This window comes from Aulostomus chinensis, chromosome 22, assembly GCF_037954235.1.
Source record: "Aulostomus chinensis isolate RoL2024-O1b breed Wild chromosome 22, RoL_Achi_v1.0, whole genome shotgun sequence".
In the NCBI taxonomy this organism is placed as follows: domain Eukaryota; kingdom Metazoa; phylum Chordata; class Actinopteri; order Syngnathiformes; family Aulostomidae; genus Aulostomus; species Aulostomus chinensis.
In genome coordinates, this window is record NC_141341.1 from 17,460,870 (window position 1) to 17,483,442 (window position 22,573).

Sequence of the window (22,573 nt, forward strand, 5' to 3'; positions counted from 1 at the left end):
GGAGTCTCGGGACGCGTTGTGAATATCAGGTTTTATGAAGACACCAGTGAACAACAGGCGTTATTAATTCGCACACACTCATGGTTACACACACACACACACACACACACACACACACACAAGTGCAATCTTCTCCACACATGAAACAGTTTACACATGTCTGCGCTGCAGAAAAAGAAATTATGCACATATTCATTACCCTGTACTGTAAGTGTTTTGTGGAAAAATACTTTTGCATACAAGAAGTTTTCTTTTATTGATTTCATTGTTAGACTTGCTTGGGCAAAAGGAAAATGTACGAGCACTAAAGCCCTTTCTCACCAGCAACGAACGTCTTGTTTATATTCAGAAAGAAGACAAAAATGTCACCAATGACTTTCCTCTGAATATCCCAGATACAGCCAGTGTCCGGTTCACACGGCACAAACCTACCAGACAAAGAACGTCAACAAGGTAAACTTGAGATGTAACTAGTCAGAGCTAACAGCTGGACCCACTGGACATTAGCAAGTGCATATCAGCTGCTACACCATTTCATCCCAGCTCATCGTCAGCCATATACCCAGGACACAAATAGGAATTCATCAGACCCTAACTTCGTTTTTAACTCAATTTAATCAGGGTCCTTGACCATGTGATCACAAATTTCATTGATTATGAGATGACTATTTTTTGATTATTATCTGATGATCTCATTTTCTGTATCAGCTTATTAAAAGAGACATAGCCTGTACTTTATTATCATTTTCTATGTTTGCTCTGCTGCCCTACCAGCCATGCAATTGCCCCTCTGAGATACAAAGAAACCTCTTTTGAATTAAATTGCAACAACAATGTTTTCACCCCTGTTTTCATAGTGTGAGTAAAAGATCCAAGACTTCTTACCCGAATGCTGTAAGTATATTGTCACAAATTCATTTCAGAAATGTGTTGAAGTCTGTCATTGGGCTCTCTACTTTTGCAAAGAAAATCCCTCCAGCTGATGTGTGGCCTGTCAGCATGCTGATTAAATCTGTTGCATAGGTGAGTCTCAGCCTGGGCACAGTAAGAGGATGCATTCAAATGTGTTTTATCAAACAACATGTTGCCTCACCTTTGACAAGTTTTGAGGTCGTGAATATATTAATTTCATTATCAGATGGACTGTATAAAACATCTCTCCACCTTCATGGCACTTAAAACACTTTAGCGTCTCGTTCACCCATTCAAAAAACTCACACACACACACACACACACACACACACACACACACACACACACACACACAGATTGTGGAGGCTGCCACCCCTATCTTTCGATATGAAGTGAACATGAGTGACATCCAAGGTCAGAATTTCCTGTATCATGTACTGTTGTTAAGAGATTTAAATGAGAGAAGCAGGTTGCCATGATAGATGAAATCAGTTATTCCTACGTAAAGTAATGAGTACGATGCAAGAGGCCAAAGGAGAGAAACATTTGCGCCATGCTTGCCTACCCACTGCTGTGTTCATCCAAGAAGCTTGAACAGTCCCTAGAAAGAAGATTTGGTTCAAATCAAATTAGGACGGATTAAGGCTACATCCGTACTAACAATCACTCTTTCATAATAAACCTGCAAACAAGTATCACTTGATGGTTTGCACTCTCCAGTGTAAACAACTACACTGGGATAAGTGGTAGAAATACTTCAGAGAAAAAAAAAGAGGATATTTCTTTACTTGAGCTGACAAATTGGAATTTTTGCTAAAAGTAGCAAAAGTACGAGACACTGAAGGTAGCAGAAAACAAAGTTTGAAAAGAAAATATATTGACTTATTTGATTGGAGATATTATCCATCCTGAAGCAACACACTGAAGGGACAAAAAGTGTGGTTTACCATATGTATCCTTCCATCCATCCATCCATCCATCCATCCATCCATTTTCTTCCATTTATCCTGTTAAGGGTCATGGGGGGGGTGGAGCCTAGCCCAGCAGCTTTCGGGCGAGAGGCGGTTCACCCTGGACGGGTCGCCAGTCCATCGCAGGGCCAACACATCGAGACAGACAACCATTCACACTCACAGTCACACCTACAGTCAATTTAGAGTATCAATCAGCCTCGTCCCCTCTTGATGTCTTTGGACTGTGGGAGGAAGCTGGAGTACCAGAGAGAACCCACACAGGAACAGGAAGAACATGGAGACTCCACACAGAAAGATCCTGTGCCCGAGCCGGGAGCAGGCTCCTTCCCCACTGGAGAGGTGACATTCCAAGTACTCAGAGCTGCAGCTTCTGCAGCTGAGGATCAGACCGCCAAGGTCTCCACTCTCAGCTGCCATCCATCATATATTGTTCTGACATCTTTATTTTTATTTCATCTTATTCTATTATCTTTATTCTGTATAAACCTCTACATAACTTTGTTTTCAAGAGAGCTTAGTATACCAGAGTGAAATTCCTTGTTTGTGCTCCATACTTGGCCAATAAAGCTGATTCTGATTCAAATTTAAAGTTGAGTTCTTGGCAGCTGAAAACACAGAAAACATTTCCTTTGACTCACAAGTATTTCCAAATTTTCATCTCTGTCCTCTCCGCCATCTCTGAACCTGACCTTCTGCTGACCTTCATGCAACTAACTTCAAGCCAGCTGGCGAGCCAGGGATTTTCTTAACTGACTGCTTATTTGTTTAGTCACTTAAATGCGTTGTTAGTTACAACAAAAAGTAATCATTGTACTCAATCCCTCCCACACTATTCTGGATTAGGGAAGGTTTTGATGGCTTGACAGACATGGAGGATGATCACTGTGATTTCACACCCACAGGCGCTCGCTCTCACGTTTGTTGTTTTGGATAGCGTTTCACTGAGGTTCAACAGGACAGATCTGGACATTTGAACTTTTTTGTTGGGGGCCATCCACACGTAACAAATGAAGTTACGTGTGGATGGCAGAATTTGGTTGAGCCATCGTAGACAGAGAGAGCTGACTGATAGTATTGAATTTACACTAATCCAATTCAGCTGGTGCTGATCTCTCTTTGTTGATCAAGCAGACCTAAGGGGTGCTACTGGATCTGGTCTTGGACCAGGCTTTATCTCTGTGGTAATCAAGGTCCAAGAACTGTATCTGTTATTAATTGTAAGAGTTTAGGAGCATTTCTGTCAGTAATAAAATTAAAAAAAAAAAAAAACGTGTGTAATACAGGATGTGTAAATATAAGATTCCAGTGCTATAGCAGGGTCAGTAATCACTACCTCAACCACTGAGAAAATTCAAATGCTTTTGGCTTTTTTGATTTAGGGTTCTGGTGTCTGTGATGCATGCAGGCATCACTAGTGTCAACAGTGAAAGCTCCAGAAGTAAGGTGTTTCTGTAGTCTGCAGGGTTCCATTTCTGGTGGCTTGAGCTGAAAAAGATTTTGACCAAAAAAACCCAAAATGTTTTCACTGGATGTGATATGGTCTCTGGTGTACTTCCAACACAAGCTAATTCTGTAGAAAATCAAACTATAGGCTTCTGATAAGCTTTGGTAGGGTGACAATAGTTTTGAAAAACATACATGTTTTATTTTGAGGCGTTAAAACATGCAAAAGCTCAACGACATACATTTAAATGTGTTGCAGTGAAGTCTAATGTATGAATCCAGAGATACACGTGTCAGTCAGACAGGCGGCTCAGACTTCCTCTCTGGTCGTTTTTTACTTCCACTCAGTGGAAGAGCTGCTCCTAATCGTACCAAGCGTGACTAACCAACCTTAGCCACCGGCTCTTCTGGACACACATGTATGACATATGGCTGTGATCATCACTTCTGAAGGATATACTGATATAAAAACCATTTACTCCTCTGTCACTCCTCTGTGAAATGCGGACCAGTCTACTCCAGTGAGCTCAGTATGTATGCTATGCCACAGAAGGGCTGCAGCAATACAGCAACACAGCAAAGACTTGGGTTTCCGTAATTTTTGAAGAACCGCAAGCAAAATGGGGAAGGATATGTTCTACGTATCCAGTAATATGTTATGAATCCGTTTTAAGTAATGGCACAATACTGGATTTTCTAAATTTCATTCAACACTTGATGAACATTGAAAATTTTCAATTCAATCATCATCAGTTGCACAGGGAAGAAAACTTCCAGGTTTAAAGGTTCTAAGGGGATCGAAAACTTATTAAACAACAGTTTATGGCCCATCTTGTTTAATGAATTCTTGTTTAATGCTTCAGTAATATTCAAATGGGGGCTGTCATCAACATCTTTACAGAGGTTGGTGTGTCCTTCAGGCACTTTCATCTTTAGTTTGTTAGTTATTGGCTTTGCTTCTCTTGCTATCTTTGGCTAGCTAACTCCAGAGAGGAGTGACTGACAGCTGGCAGACAGCTTTGAGGAAATGACATCAGACTTCCACTCGTCTCTCATGACCACAAATCAGATCTCTCTTCTGCCTTCTACATGCATATGAACCAATTTACATTACAGCTTGAACAGTTAAAATACGGAGTTTGTAAACTTGCAATTTCAAATGGAATTAATGCTATAGGGTTGCTGTCGTCAATTGAAAACCAGCTGGGGTTCATCATTGATAGATGATGATTATTAAACGTTCTAAGGGCGGGTCACTGTATTTTTACCTGTCAGTAAGTGGAATATCTAGCTAAAGATTAATTAACACACTGCTCCGTGCAATATAATGTAAAACCCCACCACTGTGTGAAAGAATTCTCAAGGGTGTACATTTGAGTCCACCCCCGCTGATCCAAGACAGCCCAACACAGCGATGCAGCGTATCAGCATTTCAGCGCGCTGTTGACCCTGTGCTCCTGGTCTATTTTAGGGTTGATCATATATTAATGTAAAGTAGTATCGTTTCTCAGTGAGGAGATGACTCCAGCTGTGCTGTGCTTGGACCTGTTGCTGTGTCACCAGAAGCTCCATAAGTGTTAAATGAAAATGTGGCTGCAGATGCATCCCACCCTGAACTGCAAGGTCAGGCTGACTCTAACACTTGAGTACACGATGAGACTTGATGTGACTTAAGATTGATTGTAGCCTCCTTCCTGTTCTACATACATTGGATAAATCAGAGACAATGAGTCGTTCATTGCTGTACTAAATTAACCAAATCCCCTAGATGTTTCACACACTTTTAAAGCTAATAATACAGTGATACCATTTTCATGCAGATGACTGCTGAAAAATGTGACCCAGACCAACTCCGAACATGGTCCCCAGTGATCCAATGAGCATGCTAGAAGTGTCCACCTGTGATCACTCAGGCTAACACTTGGTCTGAACAGGACACGTGGGGCTGCAGTAATAGGTGCGTGCACCTCAACCTGTTTGCGTCCCTGTCTGTCCATCAGTCTCTTCCCCTTTTTCTCCCTCTTTATCTTCCTTCTGTATCTGTCTTTCTGCTATTATGTCACTATTATCTGTCTTTGTCTCTGTCCCGCTCTCCTGCTGTCTTTTCCCCCCAACTGGTCAAAGCAGAAGGCCGTTCCCCAAAAAAACTGAATCTGCTCGACGTTCCTGCCTGTTAAAAGGAAGGTTTTCGTCGCTGCTGTTGCAGGATGTGCTTGCTGATGGAGAATTGTTGGGTGTAGATTCATTGAAGGAGTGTGGTACTAGACCTGCTCTACTTGTAAAGTGTCATGAGATAACCTTTGTTGTGATTTGGTGCTATACAAATAAAACTGAATTTACTTGACTCAACCTACTCCATATTTGTCTCAATACATTTCCATTGCTCATACTAGCATGATATCTTTACATCTTCAATAGCCAACAATTCTGGGTGATACAATGCAATAGAGTAGTGATCCTGTCAGTGAAATACTAGTAGAATTATTAAATCCAGAAACTAGATGGAAGGGATATTACAGTGGTGTTAATGTTTAACATTTCAACACGATCTGTCGTCAGTTAGATGACATGATCATGAGTTTCGTAGGAGTGTGTTGTGGTTTTAGCGGTAGGATCTGACTGTGCAGAAGATGATTTTGCCGCCACCCTTTTTTTGCTTGAAGACACACTTACGCTTTATGATTACGAGTGATTAATGACGTTGTCATAACAAATCTGCACTTTTTGCCAAATTTTGAGGGAATGAAGAGTAGAAACAGGGCAGGGTGGGGGGACTGCTTTTTGGTTTGAGTAGATGGTAAGAGACATAATGAGAGGGGTGCAGGAGGAAAGACAACTGTATCAATATAGTGAGCGTGAAAATGATTTATCCATGATTGGATTCCAGCTGACCTGTCTGTAACTTGGCATCTCATGCATTAAATCCACTGCATATCGTGTCATCTATAGATATTTACATTTCTGGTGATGCTTTAATCGTGTATGTTTTAAGTTCTGGGCAGCTGAAGTAAATGGATGATGGAGAGGGGTCACATGTTACTTAATTGACTGATGCCTAATTGCAGGTTAAGGTGAATATCTGGGTGACAATGATGATCAAGATACAGTGTATAGGCTTGGAAAGCTACAGTAGCCCTTCTATTCTTCAACTAACAACCTGCGAACAGATCTTGAAACAGCCTTGTATCAGTAACAACTCGTATTTTCGAACACCCACAACCCAAAACTAACTTTAACATGTGGCAGTTAAGTACAGTACTTTGGGAGGGGCTTCCAAGTTCTGGCATCGTTTGGAACCAAGGTACTGTTTGGCTTTTTGTTTATTTACCCTGTAGGTTAAGCTTGTCAAACAAATTGATATTTAATTACAAATCTTTACTAAAATTGTTATTGATTATGATACTCATTTGCAACACTATTGATACAAACAGTGTCTTTAGTTTATCGCCTCCTCTGCATGATGGTGCGTCACAGTCCACTCAGAGAGGTATGTTTAGGTTAGCCTTAAAAATCTTCATGACATTTGAACTGATATGTCAGGATGACAATCTGATCACCAGTCGGAGCAAGCCAAGTTCCATTTAACAGGAATTTATCAATTTAATAGGGATTGCCTATTCTGCACTATGTTAAACCAACTCCTTTGGCAAATATCTTAAAGCAGCCCTTGACCCATCTGTGCTGCCATGCTTGTATTTTTATGCCCTTTGCAAAAGCAGCCATTAACGAGGACTAAGAGGACAATGAGGTGCACCCATAGAACTAGCTTGACGTGGTTTAGCAGCCTCAGAGGGATGGTGAGTCCACAGCATTAATGTCACGATGTGACTTTAAGCATAATTAGCTTCATACTGAACCTGACTCTAAATTGCAGACTATATAAATGCAACATACTAAAATGTACAGTCGCATAGCAACTAGGTTTGTTCTGATTGGTGATGACATCGTTAATCAGCGATTTAATGGATGGATCACAATTATTTTTCCCAAAAGATGATTGGATCACCTATTAACATTTAATAGGAATTTAGCAATTTAATAGTGGTCTCCTATTCTCTCCTATGTAAAATGGAACTTACTCCCTTGCTAAATATCTTGCAACAGCCATTGTGCACTCGACCCATCTCGTGCTGCCATTCTTGTATTTTACACCTTTTGCAAGAGCTGACATTGATCCAAAGACAATTGGATCACCCAATGATCCAGTTGTCTTTGGGGGGAAACAAATGATCGGATCCATCGATTCAAATGCTGATTAACAATCTGATCACCAGTCGGAGCAAGCCTAGCTCCATTTAACAGGAATTTATTAATTTAATAGATTTCATAAATCAATTTTCATTGTGACGTTTTTATTTTCATTGTATGATTTTTGTTTGCATTTTGGCATTAGTCTTCACCACGAACTCAGCTTCTCTTTTCCACCATACCTGCTGCCAGTCATGGATGTAACTCCTCCCACCCCGACTGGATCGTAAAACAGCTATCTCTTTTAAAAAGGATTGCATGATCTGAAAACAGAGCAGGTCCCCCTACCATAGTAGTAAAAATCTGCATCATGTTATTTCTGATATTTTTATCAGTTTATTTTAAATACTTTCCGTGCCTTATCGCTGGTATCGATCTGGAAGTAAGCAGCTGCAACCCTCTTTTTTTCAGGGTTGAGGAGCAATATTATTTTGTCTGTCTAACTCACCAGATTAACATGAGCTGAACGTTCATATGGTGAAAACCACATTGCACTAAAGTCATTGTTAGCACTGTTTATGTCACAGAAACATATCAATGCCGCCTGATATATTAAGTTAGTTCAAATCTGATGAGAAGAGCTCAGGCCAATCTCAAACTGCCTCCGTTTACCAAATGTGGATTACAGCTTTTAGCAATTTCCTTCCATACGGCCTCTCATCCTTATCGCTGCTTGGCTTTGATACAAAATGGAAGCCCTATTCAAGTCGAGACTGTAACTGCTAATCCTGACATATTTGCCAGCTCTAGCTCAAATGAAAACATGCCTCATATGAAATATGATTTTTATCATTGGCATGAAAAATATGTTCTTTTTCTTGAGTGACAAGCAGATGACAGGCGGACATTGCTGCCATCAGGATCCTGATGTCTACTATGCTGAGCGTTATAGTTCTCATTTCATCAGGGTCAAAGGACAAGGTCATTACATAATTGTGTAATTAGTGGGGTTTCGTACAAAAACAGGCTCAAGAAAGCTCAGTGCCTGATAAGATGCCAATAAAGAGGGCCGACCAGCGTGCTAACACCAGCATTGAGGGAAATAAGCCCCCTTTAGATTTGAAGAGAAACACAAGACAAGCCATCACAGCTACATCCTCGGCTGTTTTCATAAACTCGAAGCCACCCTGAGCCGTCAGTCCTCTCAGAGCCTGGAGCCAAGCCAGGCACAATATTATTTCACTTCTCCGGAGGAAAGAGGCCTTTTCTCCTCCTGCCTTCCTCTCTCACACACATTTCCAAACTCAGCTCTTTATCTCAGCTTTATGCGCTTTCAAGCAGGCCTATCAGAAAACGTGCTTTGGATTCATGTCAGGCTTTGTATTCCTGTTTTGTGTCATCACTGCGTATGTACGGCATATGCTCAAGTTAGGGGAGCCATGTTCACACCCCAAGGCGGTCAACCAGCTCGCCTCATCACCTTGTTTGTACGTGGAGTGCTGGCAACAGTTGCCAGGCTCTCTCTTTAGTTTCCTGTTCCCCCTCAGCATCCTGTTGTCTGCTTTGCATGGAATAGCCTTGTCCTCAATAGCACTGTTCTCCTGATTAAGCTCTATCCGTCCAATTAGCTGTGCCTGTTCCTGAGTTCCAGCTAAACTTTCTCAAGTCGCAGACACTTTCCTTGAGGAGCATGGCAATGCTTCACAAGTAGATTACAAATCCAGGCGAATCAGTGATCAAATATGGGTGAAAAACAACACAAGATATACTGCACTCAACATACAACTTTATCAAAGCGTTCATTTTGACATAAACAAGCATACGCGTTCATTTCGGGTATAAAGCTTTTAAAAAATAGGATTAATGAGACCAGTGTTTACCAACTCGCTCATGTCAAAATGGCTGCTGGGCTTGGCTGCTACGGATGCTGAGACTGTGTGTTCAGAGCATGACATTAGGTAGCTCATGGCAGAAAAACAAGAGGTTACGGCCTCTACATTTTTTTACCATGTGGTTTCTTTTTGGCCAGGCTGGTGACAACCAGTGACTTGGTCACTCAGCAACAACCAGCTTTTCCATGCTGGTTGTTGCTGAGTGACCAAGTCATTGGTTGAGTGTTGGACTTTCCCATTGGCTGCTGCTTTTTCAAAATAAACCCCCTGACTGTTCTAGGTTGTGTCATCAAGGAACATTCCATTTGTTTTACAGCTATAGTGAGAGTTTGTGTCTGCAATCTTGGGTTCAAGAAATTGTGAGTGTTTAGCTTTAATGACAAAAACATGGCACATCTGTCGTCAGAGGATGTCTGACGACTTCTCCTGCAGATTCTCTGCTCATCTCCACCATAAATGTTTCAACTCATTCTCTACTCCAGACTGCCTTTGGAAAATCAAGTCTGCCTGCACAGACCCGACTCTCAGCAGATCCTGCTCCTTCACTGCAGCTTCTCTCCACCCACTGAGAAATGCAGGTACAGGAGGGACCAGAGGGGTGGCAGTGAAGTCTATAGTTAGAAAACAAAATGCAAACTCTCAAATCTCTGGTGCTGGGAGTAAAAGCACTTCTTGTAGAACTTTCCTCAAAAAGTATAATGAATAGCGCTGTACTCACATCTCAGTCAATTGCAGCCCTTCATCAGGAAAATAGTTAGAAAGGTACTTTTTGTACACCACTGAATAATTGTGAATGGATACCTGAAAATGTACAAGAAGGACCCAGGATGACCTCCTCTTCCATTTTTCCCCTTTCCCCCTTTTTTGTAGTAGATATGCAATGATGTCAATTCTGCTACTAGATTCGGTGAAACTCCCCAACACCTCATTTTGTCCAATAGCTCCTTGGTACCAAACAAAAAAAGGTTGCACACTTTTAAATGCATCCTTGCCAATTGTTTCCAAGTGAATGGACAATGTCTCATAAATGGAGAGCTGAGAAAAATCTGTGGGGGCAGAAATACTCCTTGGCTGTGCCTAGTGTGCTGAAAGAAGAATACCCCATGTGTCACTGGACATGTTCAGTTGTATGCCCAACAGAGGCCAGTTTTTCAACAAGGAGTAATGTGACAGTAGCAAGAAGATTTCTCTTCAACGTTTGGCTCCTGGCCTCCCAGGACTGACACACCATCAGGAAACTCAGTGAATCTCCTTGGTACTGGACTTCCTTTTTTGTGGCCTGGGTGGTGAGGCAGTGAGGAGGTGGTCTTTGGAGCCCTCAGGAAACTCAGTGAATCTCCTAAGGGAACATTGGAGGGAAAATGTTTTCTCCACACACTTATACTCAGTGTGGCCCCGCCCCCAGAAACACTCCAAAAAAAGTGTTCTGAATTATGGAAAACAAATAGACTCTAAAGTTGGTCTGCTCATTTTCTGAAATCTATCTATCTATCTATATATATGTGTGTGTATATCAATATATATATATATATATTTATATACACACATATATATGTATGTATATATATATAAATATATATATATATATAGATAGATAGATAGATAGATAGATAGATAGATAGATAGATAGATAGATATAAACTTGGCATTGCCAAAATGTATACATGTATATGCAATTGAATTTGATTAATTAATTACAAAACTTTCCATCCATCCATCCATCCATCCATCCATCCATCCATCCATCCATCCATTTTCTATACTGCTTATCCTGTTCAGGGTCGCGGGGGGCCTCAGCCTATCCCAGCTGACACTGTGTGAGAGGCGGGGTTTACCCTGGACAGGTCACCAGTCCATCACAGGGCCATCAAGAGCAATTGGGAGCTCAATATCTCGCTCAAGGACACTTCAACACAGTCACCGGAGGTAGTGAGGATCAAACCAGTGACCCTTCGTTGTGAGACAACCACCCTACCCCTGAGCCATGCCGCCCCTTACAAAACTTCGATTTTTACTTTTTTTAAAATTTTCTGACAGCCCTAATTTGAAGCAGAACTATTCACAACCCAAAGAATGTTAATTCAACTTGGAATGACTGAATATCTTCAATTCTTAAAAAAAAAATGTAAATTTCATCTATTGTAAAGCTTATCCTTGATGTTTTTATTTAAAAGGAAAACACCAGCTTGATGGAGCAGCATGGCTTGGAGGATGGAGCACCCCCCCCCACCCCCCCCCCCCACCCCACCCTTGATGGGTAAGTGGTATAGAAAATGGATGGATGGATGGACACTAGTTTGGACTGAGTAGATTTGAGTAAGAACAGATCAGTGACACTAACATTTGGCCTGGGTTATAAATTCCCAGACTATGTTAAGATACATATTTGCCTGTACTCAAAAAATTTGATAGATGGTAAAGTGGATCATCGACTATAATACTTTAAGAGATATTTATGGATATCTACATTAACTGGTTCTTTTCCTCACAAACATAAGATCCTGTTATTTCTTCTGTTAATCCCCAACAGGAGCTACACAGAAATACACAAACGTACTTGTTTATTCAATGTTCTGTTCACTTTCCTCAAGGATTATTCTTTTGGATGAATTCTGTCTGTGAGGCTCTTTTGTTTGCTGTGACTCAGACACTTGGTCCCTGTGGTGGCTGACAGTAGCCAGGTTTCTCTACAAGTATATTAATGCAAATCGTGATGAATCGAACAGGAAACAATGGATTGAAAACACATTTAAATGCATACTTTGGAAAAGTGTTCAAGTTTGTGCAGCTCCTTGAGGCGAAACACATTTCATATTAAAGTGGAGTGGAGAAACAAACATTTGCCAAAAGTGCTGGCACATTATTCAAACAGCAATTTATAACACGGCTGAGAAATGTCTGAGGACACACATCGAAAAGCATTAAAGGTGAATCTTTGTTTTTGTCTCTTGACATTGTGGAAGATGAAAACATAAACTGATTGTTAAGCTGTGTCTCTGTTTTGTGACATAGGGATACTTATTACAGTGTTTGACCGCTCAGAGGAAACAAGCCAAGCACACTGCATTCCTTCCTATGTTCCTTCCAGAGTGAAGGAAACTCATACTTTGTGATCAACTGCATGCAGTTTGGATTTAAGTGCCTTACATGGGATTAGAGGCTGAGATGACTAGTGTGGTGAATCAGTGCTTTACAAACTGAACTAAACTCTAGATGATGCAGCAGTCAGGCTCAAACTGTCTTGACTGCTGCGCCCCACAGCTACCTGAGATGTGTGTTTCGAGACATTTAAGGGGGCGCAACCATCAGATGAATCAAGGTTATAATTACCCACACTAGATTCAAATGAGCAAAAAGGTCTTAATAACTCATTCTTTAATTCTGTCCTTTATCAACCATGCATAAGGACATCCCATGGCTGCTGTTGTACAAGTCCAAAATATGTCGCAAAAACAAACGCTATCAGAATCACACAGACTCATTTCCAGAAACTGCATTTGGGTACTTTAAACAGATCAGAATAATGCTGAAATAACTATGACATGATATTTGTACTATTCATGAAATCCTGTTTTGTCTTTCTGCAAAGGACAGCTAACATGTTGTTTTTTTGAATACAGTTGGGTACAAGGAGGAAGTTTGTCCTTCTGCATTCGTCTCTACTGAACATGAACCAGCTCTCTATCATCCGTGCATCTTCATAAATCCTGCAGCAAAGTTGATTATACCATCGCCATCACACAAAGTAAAACACAAAGGTGCTTTTTTGTTCCTTCTGGTCTACGGTAGATGCATGTGAGACTATAGAGGAAGACCTGCTTCTTGACATACAGGTTCAGTCTCAGAGAACAACACAGCCATTGCGGTTTTTAGATTCAAGAATAAGAATATGAATTTGAATCCATCCATTTTCTACCTCTTATCCTGTTAAGAGTTCAGGGGGGCTGGAGCCTATCCCAGCAGCTTTCGGGCGAGAGGCAGGATACACCCTGGACAGGTCACCAGTCCATCACAGGACCAACATAAAAAGACAGACAACCATTCACACTCACAGCCACATCTACGGTCAATTTAGAGTATCAATCAGCCTAGTATCCGTGAAGGGCTGGAGCCTATCCCAGCTGACATTGGGTGAGAGGCGGGGTTCACCCTGGATGGGTCGCAAGTCCTTCGCAGGGCCATCAAGAGCAATTAGGGGTTCGTTATCTTGCTCAAGGATACTTTGACATGATGGACACAGGAGAAGTGAGGATCGATCCAGCAACCCTTCGATTGCTCGGCGTCCAATCTACGTCCGAGCCATGCCACCCCTTATGACTTTGAATTTTACATTCACTTTCTGCCAACTGACACAAACAGAAATGTTGAAGGATCATCACAGTTACTAGGATTCATCCTGTTGGGACAATGTAAGCTAAATAAATGTCAATATAAATCATATATAATCTAATTTAATAATCTTATAAATTAGTTAATTACTGACTTATTTTTAGTCATTAAAACTAATAATTATCAAAGTGATTATTTGCTTGAATGTGGGTCTCTTTTTCAGATTGAGACCTGAGAGTCTGAAGGTAGCTATCACCAGATAGTCAAAGTCATGACATCACCTGACTCGTGGAGAGCCAATGCCTGGTTGAACCTTGCACAGAACCTTAAAGTACAGATTTTAATGTGATAATGTGACATCATAACGTCAGCAGGGCCATCTTTATCATCAATGATGTCAGAGTCTGAGACCCACGGTAGTGTAAGTGCAGCAGAAGCTTCATATTTTCCTCCAACATCACATGATCTGTGACCCCCAGTAACCTTAACCCTGGACCAGCACTGGACTGCTGACATCAGCAGAACTGGACTTCTATACGAGCAGCCTCTGGCATCTCTTCACCCTTGTTCCTCTCTAGCCAACATGAGAAGGTCTGAACAAATCAGTGCCACATTTTTCAAGACAGCGCAAGTATGAAGCGCAACCTCATGAATTTATGATCTGTCCTGTAGAAGAGCCTAGAAAATGTATTTCATGTTGCAGTGATGCAAAAATCCTAACATGACACTAAGTCTTGAGAGGGTAATGGAGTTGGTTGGAGCTGCTATTCTGAAGCGGAGGTCCAACCAAAACATCTTTTTTTTTAATTTCAACACAGGGATCCTCCTGTCTGAGCACAAAAGTCATATTATTACTTTCAAAAATTTTGATAGGCACATTTATAACTGTAACAAGGAGAGACCACGGTATGACGAAAATGAATTTTCTGTTTCATTAAAGATTGAATTCTATAGTTTGTTATAAGCTGCGATATCCGTACATTCACTTGAAGTGAATAAATCAGTGGTCAGCATTTTCTCTCATCTATTCAAATATGCCTGCATCAATTTAGGACTCTGACAGCTGTGGGCTGGAGGCATTATGTTTTGGGTAGTCCTTATGTACTCTTTTTTTTGGGGGGGGCGGGGGGGTTAGTTTCTTGTTACTTCAAGAATATACCACAAATGCTCATCAGTCATATCATTTTGTTTCATCTTAATCAGGAAATTTGATTCCACACACCAAAAAAAAAAAAAAAAAGAGGAAAAGAGCTGTTTTTGCTATTTTAAGGGTCAGCACACACATTTAGTGAATTCCAGCTTGGCCAGTGTTAGATTCTACCCTTGGTAAGCTAAGCTAACTCTCTCTATATATTTCCTAACACTGTATTGCTGGAAATAGGAAAGCTGAAAGGCACAGAGGGTGTTCTGTCCAAGAAAATTGAAGAAATGAAGAAGTCCAGTTAAATTTAAACTCTCAAGAGGAGAATTAGGAACTACATTCAAATCAAAGTACCTTCTTTTTTGTGAGAAGTTGATGATGAAAGTAGCATCATTTACTTTAAGATTACTGGTGATCAAAGTCCTAGAGTAAAGGCATTAACCACGAGCTTTGTTTTGTCAAGTCAAATGAAAAGCTTCCAAATAATCTGCATGAAAACATAAACATGAACACACCCTGATCTAATTTAGACCGATTTCACACATTTCAAGAGATATCTGCTCAGTAACAAGTGTCAGGAGAACTCATTAGAATATTTTAGTCATTTATTGATGATTCCATATGGGTGTTCTGTGCTATTTTAGTGCAAGTGGAGTTTGTTGACTCACTTTCATGCTTCATTTATGATTTTTAAAACAGCCAGTAAAGCCTCTGTAAATCCCTTCATTCTGTCACAGAGTGACTCACAGTGACTCGACAGCACACTTCATTTGGTGATCATCTTGGCCATCTTTATAGGCCAAACAAACAAACTCCACACTGTAATGGATTAGATATGCCGAGAAAACTGGGCCAAGTGGGGCGGGTAGTGTTTGTGTTCAAGCGGGGTGGGAGATTGAGATGCTCTGATGTGGCATAACCACGGTGGATAAAAAGCCTTTGAAGGTGTCAGAGCATGGACAAATTAGAAATGAAGACAACTACATCCCATCTGATTCTATTAGGAGACAAAAGGAACATTAAGTGATGCAGATTAACAGCGTGCACGGAGGAGTAATAGTCATGATCAAAGATGGGGAGATGGAGCTTGTGCAGACATTTCCACTTAACTGTGGCTTCTGCAAAAAGCTGGGGGTCATACAGCTGTCATGGCTCTCTCTCCCCGCCGCCTCTTTCCCTCCTTTTATGTGTTTTTCTTGCCAGATCCTCCAATTCCAGAAGCACACAATGTGTGCTGGAGCCCTGAGGAATAGTGCATCTCAGCACCAAAGCATAAAAAAAAACAACAACAAAAAAAACAACAACAAGGCAGCGGGAAGGAGATTAACATATAACACAGCAGAGAGAAAAGAGCTCCATTCATCAAACATACAGAGTTCGCTATGAACTAAAGACGCAGGCGAGCGCCATAACTGTATCCTGCACACAGTATCAACACTGACTCTCCCAGATACATCGTCAATACACTCGCGAGCACATAGAAAATAATCTGTAAATCCGAGGACAAATATTGAATACTTTGCTCTCATCTTATTTGCTGCTGACATTTGCTATTAATATCTGCCATTTCTCGCTACTTCCAGTACACTGACCGTCTCAGAACAACCCATCCTTTCTCTCTTCAAACAATAAGGAAGTGACAACGGTACGCCTATTATTTGAGGGTTCTTCAAAGGTACAGTTAACACACCGAAGTTTAGTTTTTCCTGTAACAAATCCTGTTAGGGCATTTACTGATTAAAGATTAGGGGGCGTGAATGTCACCCACTGAGGCCGATTTCAATGATACGATACATCTTTTAAATCGCTGCTCGGTAGAGGATGGGTTAGAAGCAGAGAATAAATTTAGTGGTGAATGTACAATGACAATCACAAAAGGATTCTTCTTCCTCTTCATCTACCATCAGGATAATTAATGGTTTGAGGCAATATTTACAAGGAATTATCCAACCAAGCAAATAGAGGGTGAAGCACCTACCAAAAGAAAGTTATGTTTGTCTGAATTGTAGGAGACTGCTGGAGTATCATTCAGGGGCCATGGGGAGGGGTTGTTCTTTGTGTTGCCAGAATGCGCCAGAAAAAAAATAAAAACAACGGGTTTGTCATTGGAAATAAAAATGAAACTGAGAGCATTGAGGACTGTGAACGCAGCAGGTAACAGACTGTCAATGTGTCCCAGGTTCATGCAGAGCTCCTCCTCTGTGACGGACATATCAATGTCTATTTTTAATGAAATGCGTCAATTTATCATCTAACTGGCTTTGCATCCTCCAATTTTCAATTTATACATCTAGCACATGTTGTATGAAGAATGTTGCTATGGCAACATTTTATAAAATACATACATGCGAGTAAGGGTGTCACCCAGTGATTCATAAGAGTATACATCTAAAATAAATATGGCTATTTGAATTATCCTAGTATATTCTAACTATAATGAGTTGTACTCAGTTTGTCTGCGTGTTTGTGTATCTCTCATGATCAAAGTGAATTTGGATTATCTTTATTGTCAAAAGGCCACACACCTGACAGGTACGCAGCGTAACGAAGGCTTATGAGGTTAGAAATAAGAATCAAATTATATGACAAAAATACATAAATTGTACACGAAAAAAAATCAAGTGGTGTACCAGATGACACAGATTTCATATTGAATCATGGAATACACTGCATGTACACACAAAAATCAAATACATGAAACTGTGTGCACGCATGATTACTTTGTACATCCCAGTTTAGGTAACATTTAACGCACGTGCAGGATTAGCACTCTCCACCCTCTTTCCACTGAGAGAGTAAAAACAGGGCCTTCACATGCACCACCCCTCCCTTCTTGATCAGGAAACATGACAAAGGCAAGCAGAAGACCAGAAACTAAAACTTTACTGAACATGGGGTTGACTCACTACAGGGAGGAGAAAGCTATCTGGCACCCTGGATCTACTGAAGGATCTGATGACTATTCCCTCTGGACAGAACTACTGCATAAGCTGTATTAAAATCTGCTGGGATGAGAAAAATTCTTTCCAGCTGCCCTCAGTGCAGGCAGAGCCTCGGACTGATTCCTGTCATGGTGTAAAACACCATGTTAGCAGTTTTAGTGGAGTAGCTAAAGAGGAGGGCCGCTATGCTGGACCTGAAGATGTGGCCCCGTGATGTCTGTATTAGGAGGAAACTGGAAATTGGTTTGTCTTGTTTCTTTCTGTGAGAAATACGCAAAGCCTCATTATCATACAGCTGCATTAAAGAGACACAAGCTGAATGAGCTCTCTCAGAAGCCCCAGGAGAACATCTGCTCTCTTCACGATGAGGTGATGAAGATGTTCTGCCGTATTTATCAGCAGCGTATCTATTATCTCTGCTTTGTGGATGACCATTGAGGACACAACACTGTCTCAGCTGCAGCAGACAAGGAGAAGGTGAGGGAGAAACCTTTGGATTTGAGGAGAGAGAGCCAATGAGCTGGTGAGATGTTCTTCAGTGAGCTGATCTGTCACATGCAGAAGAGAGGCTCTGATATGAAGCAGCCGATTAGATCGCAGCAGTGAACTGAAGCGCCAGGAGAAGCTGGAGCAGCAGAGGACTGAGTGACACAGCTATCATTAACTGAACATCACACCAAGCTTCCTCTAAATGATCTCTCATCGTCACATCCAGCAACAACATCAATCCTCTACACCAACGATTCTCAAACTGACTGAGATTAACAGTGACAAGGTTATGAGCAAACACAAAACAAAAGGGTTAAATACTCTATTAATGTGGCTACAAACAGAAGCTATCAGGAAAAGAGGTGTGAAGCAGCACTGATGAAACTGACGTTGACGACAGTCAACTGAGCACAAGCGCTAGTGGCTGTTGAAGCAGCGCAGCTGGACTGTCACTGCACACAATTAACTGTTATTATCTGAGGAGAACAGAAAAGCAACATTAATGAGTAGTGAAAGTCTTCTTCTAGTCAGCCAGACAGATTCATTTGATTGGATCAGGTCCAGAGTAGAGAGAGTCTGACTGAAGGTTGTGACTGGGAGGTGGAGTACACAGGAGAAGCTGATGTAGTCATCTCATACAAGAACACCAGCAAAGCAAAGGGCAAATTTGAATGACCATAAAAGGTCAATAACAAATCTTGTGTTTTATATCATATGGCACAGGAAGTTTTTTTGTATTTGTGCACGCGCTGTCCTGGACTCTCATGTCCTTGGTCCAAAACACATTCGCTCAGCCTCTACATGCTGGACTCTGTGCTTTGTATTAGTTGAAACAGTACGATGTCATTCCATAAAGTTTTCATTGCTTGGAGTTAGTTATGGTTGTGTGATCATTTCTGCCACGGAGCCAGAGGTCAGGGCTAGGCCAGCTTAAAGCTGCCACAAGAAACTGAAAGATGTAGTAAACTGAAGCTTTTCAAGAATAGAATAGAGAGAAGGCACTTGATTTTAGCATGGCAGTCAATCAAAATCTGTGACCATGTTTGAACATATTCATTATAATCAACTTGGAATAAAAAGCCATGAGCCAGTGGGTGTCTTCTCTCTAGCAGCGGACCACAGGACCCTATGATGTCATCAGGCATTTGAATGATGTAATGGCCAATGAGAGAGTGGTGCACAGTGGTGTGCTGGCCTTGCCCACTGGATTTCACTCATTCCAGGCTACACTGATCTGTTTACTAAGAACTGCATACATATTTGATCACACGTACTCTGACAGACTCTGATCTGGACTAGTGACCAGTGGACTAATTACAAGGGAGGCACAAAGGTCTGTTCTAGGCCCTTTATTTACACTCTAAAATTTTATCACTCGAACAGACTTAGAATATCCAGTCTTATTTGCACTTGGCTCCTCTTCAACTCAAGCCACTGTATCTAAATTACAATCTGTCTGTAATGTTCTTCAGACATTACTGCATAAACTTGTGCTTGAACTGAATGATAACGAGACAAAATGTCTTTTGGGACTGTGTGTACTGAAATTGTCCCATTTTATGAATATTAGGGAGTTTGGCTTGATAGCTTTCTGATATATCCACAGAATGAGGAGCAACTGGCTCAGAAACTAACGACAGGGATGAGTTTCCATTAGGTTAATAAAGCATGTTTCTCTCTTAAGGAACATGATGTACAGTTCACCATGGTGTCACGTGGGATGTTTTAATATCCTTCACTCTCATGCTGCTCACCCCTCTTTAAAAAAGCTGGATTAGGTTTATTATTGTGCTTTGTCTTTCGTTACAGGAGAAAAATATTTGACACATTGCTGGGTATCATATGAAGAAAAATAGCTCCTCAATTGCACTGCTTTTATTTCTAAACGTCTTTTACAAAAGCCGCCTGTATATCTCTTCTCAGATTCCAAACCATTGCTCAGCGGAGCATCTCTCAGGACTGTTTAACTCACGTTAGCCCCCAGGAAAAATACTGACAACCACTACTTTGCACCTTGTATATGGGATGAACACAGAGGGTTTTAAAGCTGGATGCCTCATCTCGCTGGTGGCGTATCATAAAGACTTGAGTGTATTCAAAATCTTTGTTCATGATGCTGATTTCATTTCCTGTTTTACTTCCCAATTCCTACAGAACTGCTGTCACTGCATGAACGTATGTATACTCTCCCCTTTCTCAGGTACATCGTGACCTAGATCACATGCATGCAATGTGATGCAGCAGCCCTGCAATAAACCATCCCTTTACGAGGATGGTAATGTTCATCAGAATCAGCTTGAGAGAGCTGTTGAGAGTTTATTGCAATAGTCAACTTTGTGGTGTCACTGAACTGAACTGGGTTATACTAAGTTGTTCTTAACGTTTATCCACCTTGTGAATTTAGGCAGAAAACATATTCGGAACATCCCTCAGTAAACCCTGGAAAATTGCAATTTGCAATGTGATGCTGAACTGGACTCCATTTAATTGAGAGGCAATATTTTGGCCACTACATGAGGGGACACAATATGAGAAACAACCTTAATAATACACACAGACTTTAAAAACAAAATCTTAAAGTACCCACACATCCCTCTAACATAGTACCTAAGTAAACACAGTGACAAAGAAAAAAAAATACACAAAATCATACTCATATCTCTGATGCCACACCTAATTTGCAATGGACTTAAACACTTAAGTGATACCACTTAAAGTGCAGTTTGTGTGTTAGAAGCTGAATTTTCAATGTCACTAATCAAATGGGGGTCAACTTCTGAAAAACAAGTAGTGCTCTATTCAAATTACAAAAGTGCAACCTGTACCACAGAGTAAAATCCTACCAGTGTACTTTTTTCTTTGCATACCTTTCATATTCTCCTCCCCTGATGTGCACTTTAGCACTAAAGATGGGCATGAAAAATTGATAATCATCAATTGAGTCTTAAGGATTTTGTCAGTCACAGGGAATTTTGATCACTGTGAACCGTTTTAACAAGGTCGTGTTGTACAATGTGTTTGCAATGCAGTACAATACACCGTGACAGAGAAAACTGAAAACTCAAAGATTATGACGTGGGTAAACTCCCAGGTTTTTGATTTTTTTTTTTTCGTTCACCACCACCGTTTTTGTCGGGATACATCAACAGACAGAGCAGATCTATAACATCGAGGACAACAGCCAGCATGGCCAAGAAGAAAGTGCAATGTCACAATGTTGCCTCGATGTCATGATCACTGGGTGAGAGACGGATATGCTAGCAAGGAGCCAAAACCTACTTCTACTATTCAGTCTTGTCAGTGTGTATCTTCTAGTTCAACTGAGAACTAAACTAGCATAACATGACTGGTTTGTAAGACTCTTGTCAATGAAACTTTTCAAATGTGACTGATTGGCCTTTTTTTTCATTTAAAATCTTCAAAAACACACTTCAGTGTACTGTTTGGTGGCAGTTTGCACTTTGCCACCACGTCAGTAACAAGCGTCACCAATGATGCTGCTCCACGTGTGCATGACTCCCCATTTCTTCACGGTGGAAGTCTACGGGGCATTAAAGGGCCCATGTAACAGTAAGAATGCATAGACATTGCACATGAAATGTCCTAAAAAGAGGCGCGCTATTTATACGCAATCCAATAAAAAGTCTAAATACCCATCCCCGCTTAAGTTCTCTTAGATACTAGGACTCGAAAAAATTCAAATGGTTGAGTGAGAAAATTAATGGTGTTTTCATGAAACGAGTTTTTTTTTTCTACTCTCCGTGACTTAAAATCATGAATGTGGGGTCAATGCACACACACTGGGGAGACATCAGCAGTTTCTTCCTTTCAGAATGAAAAAAAAACTTCATTTCTTCACTGGTCAACCTTATTGATATAAAATTCTTACTTCAAGGTCAAAATACTAAAACAGGCCCCTGAGTGGATCAACCGCTGCTTTTGAATCTTGCAAGTGTTGGTCAAATGAATGCTGCACTGGCAAAGGATGAACTAAACAGCATAATGGATCATCGTTCTCATTTTCATCCAAGTAGCGGGCGTGTGCAGCTCTGCCGCTTGAGCCCAGTGACTCATAATCCATGTCGTCTTTCATTTAGCGGGACGAGCAGTTGGCGTATTGCGATATGGAAATAAGAGGAGCTGATCAAAGCTCTCCTCCCCTGGATGAGCTCCTCATCTGTCTCTCCAAGGACTCCCAGCCTGCCAAGCGCTGCAGCTCCTGATACAGACGTTTCAGCACTCATGCCCAACCACCCGCCATCA

General features: G+C 41.0%; 1 protein-coding gene and 1 pseudogene across 2 annotated transcripts in view; one reads left to right on the forward strand and one right to left on the reverse strand.

The window, feature by feature from the left end:
• LOC147241007 (retinoic acid receptor beta-like) overlaps nt 1–22,573 on the reverse strand; it is a 228,939-nt gene that overhangs the window by 138,585 nt on the left and 67,781 nt on the right. The gene's annotated exons all lie outside the window — the stretch shown is intronic.
• Nucleotides 17,537–18,340, forward strand: LOC147241010 (E3 ubiquitin/ISG15 ligase TRIM25-like; annotated as a pseudogene).